Genomic DNA, 9,478 nt, shown 5'->3' on the forward strand with positions numbered 1-9,478 from the left:
ACAAAAATGCAACATTCCTGAAAATAGGGGCCCACAATACAAGGGTGCGGGGCCCGCCGGAAAATGCCCGCTATGTCAGATGGCCAGTCCAGCACTGCCCAGGTCAAATGCCAGTACAGGTTAGATGATGTGGTGTGACAGGAGAACAATAACAGGGTTGATGCTGATGATGACGATGATGATGATGGTGGTGAGGATGATGGGTGTCAATTCCAATGCAGGGGCCAGTGCAGAGTTGATAATAGGTGCCAGTGGAAGTGTAGGCTGCAGATTGAAGTTGAAGAGTGTGATGGGTGAACACCAGCCGGATTGACGATGGCGAGGAGGATGATGATGATGGGTGTCAGTGCCAATGTAGGGGCCAGTACAGGTGCAGAGTTGATAATAGGGGCTTGTGCCAGTGTAGGCTTCACAGGAGGTGCCAACGCCAGTGCAAGGTGGATGGAGAGTGTGATAGATAGAGTGGTGGGCGCTTAACAGGATTGATGACGGATGTGATAGCTGAACACTAGCAGGGTTGATGACGGGGGTGACAGTGCAGCACCTCATCAAGATGTGAAGATGCGTAGGAGGTGGGTGATGTGATGTAATGTGTCTCAGCACCAGACAGAGCTCTGGCTCTCTGCCTGCCCTCATGCAACCCCAAAGGCAGACCGGTAGAAAGGCTGACAGAGAGGGCTCCGCTCCCACAAGCCCAATATATGTGGAGCGGACACAGACAGAGTGGCAGGAAGGGAACTTTGCATGCTAATCTCATCTAGTAGCAGCTTTAGTAGTAGTAGTAGTAGTAGTAGTAGTAGTAACAGCACTATGTTTAATTGTCCATTTTGGGGACAATAAACTTGAACTTGAACTAGTAGTAACAGCCTATTCCGGTAACAGCCGTTATAGCCAGGGCCGCTGATATCTCTTGCTGGGCCCAGGACAAAGTCATCTGAAAGGGTCCCCTACCCAATACATACAATGAAATGGGGAGCCAATTCTGAGCCTCCTGTCTCTCTGGGCCTGGGACAACATACTTGTTTGTCCCCTCCTGTCGGTGGGCCTGGTTATAGCCTTCTATAACTAAGCTTAATTCCTCCTAAAGGACAAATGTGACACTTAACAACTTAAAGTTATTGTTGAGTTTTTGTAATAGATTTTGGTGTGTTGTTTCTTAACTATACATAAATAACACAAAGAAAATAAACTAAAAGAAATCAGTTTCTTGCATATGTCAGCAAGTCGGACTTACTGAAATGCGCTGCATATGCACCTACAGTAACACTGCATATGCACCTAATTTCTTTTTTGTCTGAGAGCTCCTCTAATAATTGTGTGATTTATTTCCACACTAAATGTCACTCTCGCCCTCTGGCACAAAGCCCTAGATCGTGTTTCTGCTGCGTTCCAGCACTTCTGGCCTTTTGCTGAAGTAGAAATGAGGAGCTGTTTGCCAAAATGCCATAAAAAAAACATTTAAATGCAGTTTTTCTAAGGTATTTTTTGTATTTGATTTTATGGTAGGAATTGGAACATTTTTGAAAATGAATGCTGTTTATAGCATTTTGGAAAAGAGCTCTTAACCCAGTAAGACACGACCCCTGTTCAATAAATTAACTTATACCAGAATGGCAATGATCCATAGTACTATCAGAGATTCTAGGAGTATTATATTATCTTATCCAGTCTCTCTGGTACCATGGTAGTAAAGGTTCCATTTCAGATACTGCATTCCAATTCCATGTGTGTGTGGCAGGGGTTGTATGCCTGAGTGGCTACTCCCATTTTACTGGATTGTATGTTTTCTTACCTGCCCAGGGACTGCAGATGGAAATTAGCTATTAGCTATAATCTGGTGCAGGTCATCTTTTTACTATGTAACTAATGTACTTTGCACATGGTCCCTGATGAAATAAACCAGTAAAATAAAATAAATAAAATAAATAAACAAATTCAACTCATGGAACGCCACACATTAAAGGGCTACTGCATATTGAGGAGATGTAGCCAAAGATTCTCTTAGTTCTCATTATAGTAATACAGTGATAATAATTTTCATAATAGACCCTCTCTGATGTAGCCTAATGCATTTCCTGTCGTTCTCAATGCTTAGACTTTTAGGCTAAACTATTGTCCTCATTGTTTCCAGCTGTTTTCTATCACTTTGTCTCACTAACTCTGATTCTTGTCTTCTCTGTCTCCGTTTCTTGCTATTTCCTCTTTCATCTTTCCATGTTGTCTGTCTTTTCTTTCATTTTATTTCCTTGTCATGTATTTCTTGTCCTCTTCATTCTTTGTCATCGCTTCTGTTTCTCATCATTATATTCTTGTTTTTCTCCTTCAAACTCTCAATCGCCATACTCTATTTCCTCACTCTTTACACCCCCCCCCCCGACTCTCTCTCTCCGTCACTGTCTTCTTCTCTCTGTCTCTCTCTCCCTCTCTCTCTCATGCTCCCCCTTCTTATCGTCTCCCTCTCTGAATATCCATCCATCATTCCATCATCACATCAATCAATCCATCAATCCATCCATCCATCCCAGGGCCTAACACCTATGAGGACGCGGCGGCGTACATCCAAGCACAGTTCGAGAGCAAGAATCGCTCGCCCAACAAGGAGATCTACTGTCACATGACGTGCGCCACAGACACAGGAAACATCCAGGTGGTCTTCGACGCCGTGACCGACATCATCATCGCCAATAACCTGCGAGGCTGTGGCCTGTACTGAGAGCATGCTAGCAACGCTGCTGCTGCTAGCGCGCTCTCCTCTCACATCACTTCTTTGGTAATGATTATTATTGAAAATGCAAGTTGGTAAATAATAATAATGATAATTTTAAAATAGGCATACATATATATATATAAATATAAATATGAATATATATATATAATGTTTTTAGTTTGTCTTCAAGGAGCTGCCAACAGAACTGATTTCTTATAGAAACCCAGCCTTTATGGTTTAAGAACAAAGTTGGGACCTTTTCTGTTTTGGGTTTTATTTTTTTGTTTGTTTCTTGCTTTCTTTCTTTTCATCTTTTCGCAGTTGTAGTTTTTTCCCCTTTCTCACTGTGTCTTTTTGTTGAAACTAAACAACCTTTGTTTTACAAAAAAAATGTCTTTTGTTCTATTATTTTTGTAATGTTTTTTTTTCTTTTTGTGTGCATTCTTTGTTCATTGTTATTGTATATTTATTCTGTGACGATCAGTCAGGGAAGCTGACCTGTCCATGTTTGCCTGAGGGTACACTGCTGTACTGCGTTACGTTATGCTACGTTACGTTATGCTACGTTACGTTATGCTACGTTACGTTATGTTACTAACGATGGGGAAATCAAGAACGATCTGTCATCAACTGGGACAGTTCTGGTGCCTGTAGCGGCAGAGAGCACTATGATTATGAGCACGGTCGGCATGAACAGGCTGAGCTTGTAGCGGGTTCCTCTTCTGTTTCTTCTGTTTCCTTTTTCTTTTCATTTTGTTTTATTTGTTTTTATATTTTATGTCTGTTTGTTGATTTGTCTGTTTGTTTGGGCTTTTCAGACTGGGTTTTCATGGTGATCCTATTAGTTCTGTTAGTTGGCTAGTTGATAACTCCAGAGAAAGAAAGCACCCAGGATTGCACCCTCTCAGCTTCTCTTCTGTTCTGCTTTGGTTTGTTGGTTTTCCTGTTGTTCACGCTGTACTGTTCCCTGTCACTTTATAGTAGGCCACCTCCATTGCCTGGGAACATTTTTGGGGAAAATAACAAAAGAGGACACAGCTGTGTGAAAGCCTCTGGCCTCTGAACCAATGAAAAAAAGAAAATGGCAACGCTTTACTTGACGCCGGTGTCATATGCATGTCATTACAGTGTCATAATAGTGTCATGACACAGTCATAGATAAGTCATAAACATTATGTCCATGTCATAAACATTTTATGACTGTTGGCCTTAAGTGACATTCGGTTATGGTTGTCTTTGCCATAACCGAATGTCACTTAAGGCCAACAGTCATAAAATGTTTATGACATGGACATAATGTTTATGACATGTGCATACATGTGCCATGACACTGTTATGACACTGTAATGACATGCATATGACACCGGCGTCAAGTGAAGTGTTACCATAAATATTGATGAAAGGTGTCATATCAGTGCCAATCCCCTGAGAATGACAAGTTTGGGAATAGTTCTAGAAACACTAGTACACTGTAATGAGAAACGATTAACATTGTCATGTAAGGAACTTCTACTTTTTTACTGTCGTTGATTAATTTATTAATTGGTTAATTTATTTATTGGTTTGTCTGTCACATTGTCTTCTCACCCACTTCTGCCCCCCTCCCCTCCCCTCACCCCACCTTCACCTCATCCTCCTGACATCACTTCCTCTCCCACCTCCCATCATCCCTCACTCCTCTCATTAACTTCCTGTTTGTCCACGGGCTAGGTTATGGAGTTCTCTCTCACACTGGCCTTGTGTCTCAAGTTAGCATGACCCTACAGCCTTTGTATAAAGAAACAGTTAAATGCTTCACATAGATGATATTACAAAAAATAAAACTTGTACAAAAAAATCCCACAAAAATTGCAAAATGTGAGAAAACTAGAAAAAAAAATACAAAAACTTAAAAAAGACGAAAAAAAGACCACAGCAAAGAGTGGGGCAGACTTATGTAATGGTTGTTGGGTGGGAAGGCGGGAGGGGGGCAGGGGAATAGACTGCGCTGCCCGGTAGTCTGACATGGTGACTAGCGGGCGTTGGGTGGTTTGGGCTGTGTGTCTTAGTAGAAAGCTGTAGTTCCTCCGGTTATAGAGTCTTTACACGTAGAAAAATTTACTCTGAGAAAGAGACAGAAAAAAAAGAAAAAAGGATGATTATGACAACAATAATTACCAAGATGATAGCGACAACAATGGAATAATAACAATATAAAAATGACAAATGATGATTCTGTAATATGATTAAAAAGTATATTTCTTGTGCTTTGTAGCTACAGAACATTTTTTTCTCTCTCTCTCCCCCTTTTTTAAAAAAAAGTTTTGCAAGGGTTCTTGCGTGCCACTCTAGAACCGATCTCACAAACGTACCCATGTTGATGTTGATGAATTGTACCCGATTTCTTTTTGCCTGTTTTCCCTGCATCACAGTGTCTTTACTTAACCTGAATTACAGTACATGTATCTTTTTTATTATTCTGATGATGGTTTTTTTTTCTTTCCTTTTTTTTCGTTTCTTTTTGTCGTTTTGGAAAAACCACTTTTGGAGCACGTTCCCTGCCCCCCGCGCCTGGAAAGGGTGAGGGGGTATCCACTGCTGTACAGATTCATGCGCTATATCTCTTTCTCTCTCTCTCTCTCTCTCTTTCCCTCACTCTGTATCTCTCTATTATTCTAACTTTCTCTTTCTCTCTATTGCTCTCTCTCTTTCCCTCCCTACTTCTATCTATCTCTATCTTTCTTTCTGGGGAATTGTACTCAAACACCTTCCAGGTCTGCATAGAAAAGCACAGCTCACACGTCACCCGTAGATTTGGAAAGATGTATCTCTCCTCTTCCTCTTCCTCTTCCTCTTCCTCTTCTGACTCTCGACTCTCTCACACTTTTTTTAATCAAAAATGAAAAATATTACTGTGTACAATGACATATACCCGATCAGCTTTGAGTTTCTTTCACTTCTCCCGTCCCTACCCCCTTTACCCATCCATAACTTTCTCTCTCTCTCTCTCTCTCTCTCTCTCTCTCTCTCTCTCTCTCTCTCTCTCTCTCTCTCTCTCTCTCTCTCTCTCTCCCTCTCTCTCTCTCTTTCGTTCTCCTTTGATTTCCTCCCAGTGAATGCTTTTTGTGCTGCTTTCTTCTCCCTCTTCTTTAGTGAATGGTTGTTCTTTCATGTGGGATGTTCGTGCTGGATTTAAAAAAAAACAATCGAATGTAGTGTGTACATTAAAAGCCACCGTTTTCATGACTTCAACCGTAGTGCATCCTGAGTCTAACTGTTATTATTACTACTGCTCTTCACCACATGCTGATGGCAGTGTTGCCAGATGTGTCTGATCAAACCCCGCCCAAAAGGTGCTCAAAAACCGCCTGGAGCCGCTAAATTCCGCCCAATTTCAACAAATTGCATTGGTTTCTATGGGCATAGAACTGCAGGAAAAAACGCCAAATGGACGAAAAATCCCGTTTTTACTCACAGACGGCTATCCCAAGCAGCCCAATTGGGCAGGTAACCGCCCAATCTGGCAACACTGGCTGATGGCCAGCAGACACTCCTGAACACCTATGTGATGCGTACACACTTCCTTCTCTTATCTTCTCTTATCTCCTCTCCGCTCTTCTCTTCTCTTCTCTTCTCTTCTCTTCTCTTCTCTTCTCTTCCCCTCTCCTCTCCTCTCCTCCCCTCTCCTCTCCTCTCCTCCACTGTTGCAGGACTCAGATTGACTGACTGGTTGCCTTTTGGCATTCTGTGTAACGTGTGCATGAGTTATGTTGAGAGAAAGAAAAAATAATAATAAACCACATGTGGCATCTCTGCCCTTTTCATCCATTGGGGACGCAGTCCACTTGTCCATGCATCTATATGAGTCCACTTGTCCATGCATCTCTTCCGCACTAAATCCAGGTCCAGGTTTATCTTCTGACTATATTGCCTTCTGTCTGCCTTTGACAACAGTAACACTTTAGGGTTCATATGTCATCTACTAATACACACCTACGTTATTAGGCATGTATTGGTGGACAACATGTCAACTATTTTCTAAAGTGTTACCAAATATATACCTAGAAATATTAACAAAACACATCACATTGCAAAAAACTAAGGAGAACAGGTCATATGGTAGATGGTATTACATGTACTGTATTACAATGTATTACATAGCTGAGTAATACATTGATATTAATTATAGACAATAGTGTCATAAGCCCGTAGAATACATGTATTAGCCTGTTGGGTGATGTTAAAGAAGTTATTTTGACCAGGAGTGAAGGGCTCTCCCACCTGAAGAAAGTCCATTTAAACACTGATGATATTACAACTGCTGCTCTGAGCGTCCAGGCATTTAGCGTATTAGCCCAAGGGCAGGCTGTATAGTATCTGTATAGTCAACTGACAAACTGTTAAAGTGATACTGTCCCATTTTTGGAAATAAGCTTATTTTAGCTAGCTAGCCGCCAGCTGGTCTCATAGGACTCAATGTTAACTGCTAGATTGGAGGTAAAATTTGCACTGCCATACTCAGAGAACGGTTGAAAGTACAGGAGAACGGCAAAACCCTATCATTTAACTCAAGGACAGGTGTAATTTACAAAAATGGGACAATATCACTTTAACGCTTGAGAACTTGAAATTTAAAATATATAATATATAATATAATATATATAATAATAAATATAAAAATATACTGTATATTAATAATACATGTATACATTAATACACATATTAAAAAAGGTAAATGCAAATATATATGACTGGAAAAAATCTTGAGAGTCAAACAGTAGTTCACAGGAGCACAGCTGCACACCACAATATCAGTTTATTCTACATGAACACCACTGTATGTAGAAGCCTTAATGGTGGACTATATAAATTATGGACTAGCCTGTCTATATAAATACATTGCAATAATAACAGCTAAGCTACTTGGAAAAAAAGGCTCAGTTAAAAAAGACTTGTCACTTTGTGCACCAAAATAATAATAAAAAACCTCCGTTCTTCCTATGGTCACTCTGTAATGCTATGCTATGCTATGCTATGCTATGCCACCCCACGGTATGTGTCCATCAGGGCATCCTTCTCCTGAATCCTTCTCCGATCCTGTTCTTCAAGGAGCCGCCCCCAATGTGTCTATTATTATAGCGCTGTCACAACAATGCCACCCAACTCAACTCCTCTGGGTAACAAACAAACAAACACAAACAAGATTAAAGACCACAGTGACTGTGTGTGTGTGTGTGTGTGTGTATGTGTGTGTGTGTGTGTGTGTGTGTGTGTGTGTGTGTGTGTGTGTGTGTGTGTGTGTGTGTGTGTGTGTGTGTGTGTGTGTGTGTGTGTGTGTGTGTGTGTGTGTGTGTGTGTGTGTGTGTGTGAGAGAGAGAGAGAGAGAGAGAGAGAGAGAGAGAGAGAGAGAGAGAGAGAGAGAGAGAGAGAGAGAGAGAGAGACAGAGGGGGAGAGAGAGAGAGAGAGAGAGAGACTCTGGTCCACGTCTGCACCACAGCACATCTTGGGCAGTGTGGCCGTGGCACAGTGCTGGGGGCCGAGTGTATTTATGGCATAGGTGACACCTGACGGACACTTGAGCTTTATGTCTTCCATACACTGCACTGTGCTTGGGTGGGTGGGACGTACGTGCGTGCGTGGGTGGAGGGCGCTTATGTAACTCGGAGAGGCTGACACTGCACACCACTACTGCACTGTACCTTCAACGCCACCTCCTTTATCTAGTGGCGGAACAACTGCACACAGGGACCCAGGGCAAAACACCGATAGGGCCCCTCATCTAGCCTGCCAAGGTCATTACAGGGAAGGCTCTTGCAGACGAAACGTCTGTATGTCCCTGCAATGTTGGAATAAAAAGAAAAGAAAAAGAAAGAAGGGAAAAACTGAGTGCGATCCATACCGTAACTACTTAATTACAGGGACCATACCACCAATACAGATGGGCCCCTTGGCCCAGGGGAAAATGCCCTGTTGCCACCCCACCCTCCATAGCTCCGTCCTTGCCACTACCACTATCCACTGGTCATGAGGAAGTGGAAAGTAGCCTGCAAGCCTTTTGAGGTCTTTTGAGGACCCAGTCAAGACCGTTTCTTGGATTTTCAGGGCAGTAGCCTCTTAGTGCAGATGGGGTCGCTGGCGGGCCAAGTCACTACTTGCTGAAAATACTCAACTACATCATAACAACATTGCTATGACAGTACCGAGAGCCTTAAGTAACAGATTAAGACATAGCCAGTACAATTTTGGTGACAGTAAGGTTATAACATAGGCTCTATGCTAAGGGGTTGCATTTTTAAAGATGGATTGAGCAGTAAAATAAATATAAATAATATATAAAAAACATGAAAACAGTATATAAACAAACAATATAAATGTATAACTTTGACTGCACTAGGCCATTTTAAACTATGTACTTAACTGTCAAAATTATCTACTTTGCTTATTCTCAAAATGCACAGATCTACTAGTTTCCATGTGTTTTTGTGCTCCTAACACACTGAACCAAAAAAAAGAAAGAAAATGGACCTGACGGCTGTGCACAGGAATCATTCATGGTGACCCATTTCCAACACATACCCATACATAGCACTTATTATCATACAGACCGCAACATCTATACCTGTCAAGTCAACACAGAAGATGCTTATCATCTCCGATATGCTACAGGAAACACAGTACGTGCCCACTGACAAACACTGTGCTATTTTTGGCCCCGTTGGCTGTCTCAGCTAAGCCAACCAGAGAAGTGCTCATCATTCCCTGATAGTATGTAACCGGAGTGTGTGTGTGTG

This window comes from Engraulis encrasicolus, chromosome 4 (assembly GCF_034702125.1).
Source record: "Engraulis encrasicolus isolate BLACKSEA-1 chromosome 4, IST_EnEncr_1.0, whole genome shotgun sequence".
In the NCBI taxonomy this organism is placed as follows: domain Eukaryota; kingdom Metazoa; phylum Chordata; class Actinopteri; order Clupeiformes; family Engraulidae; genus Engraulis; species Engraulis encrasicolus.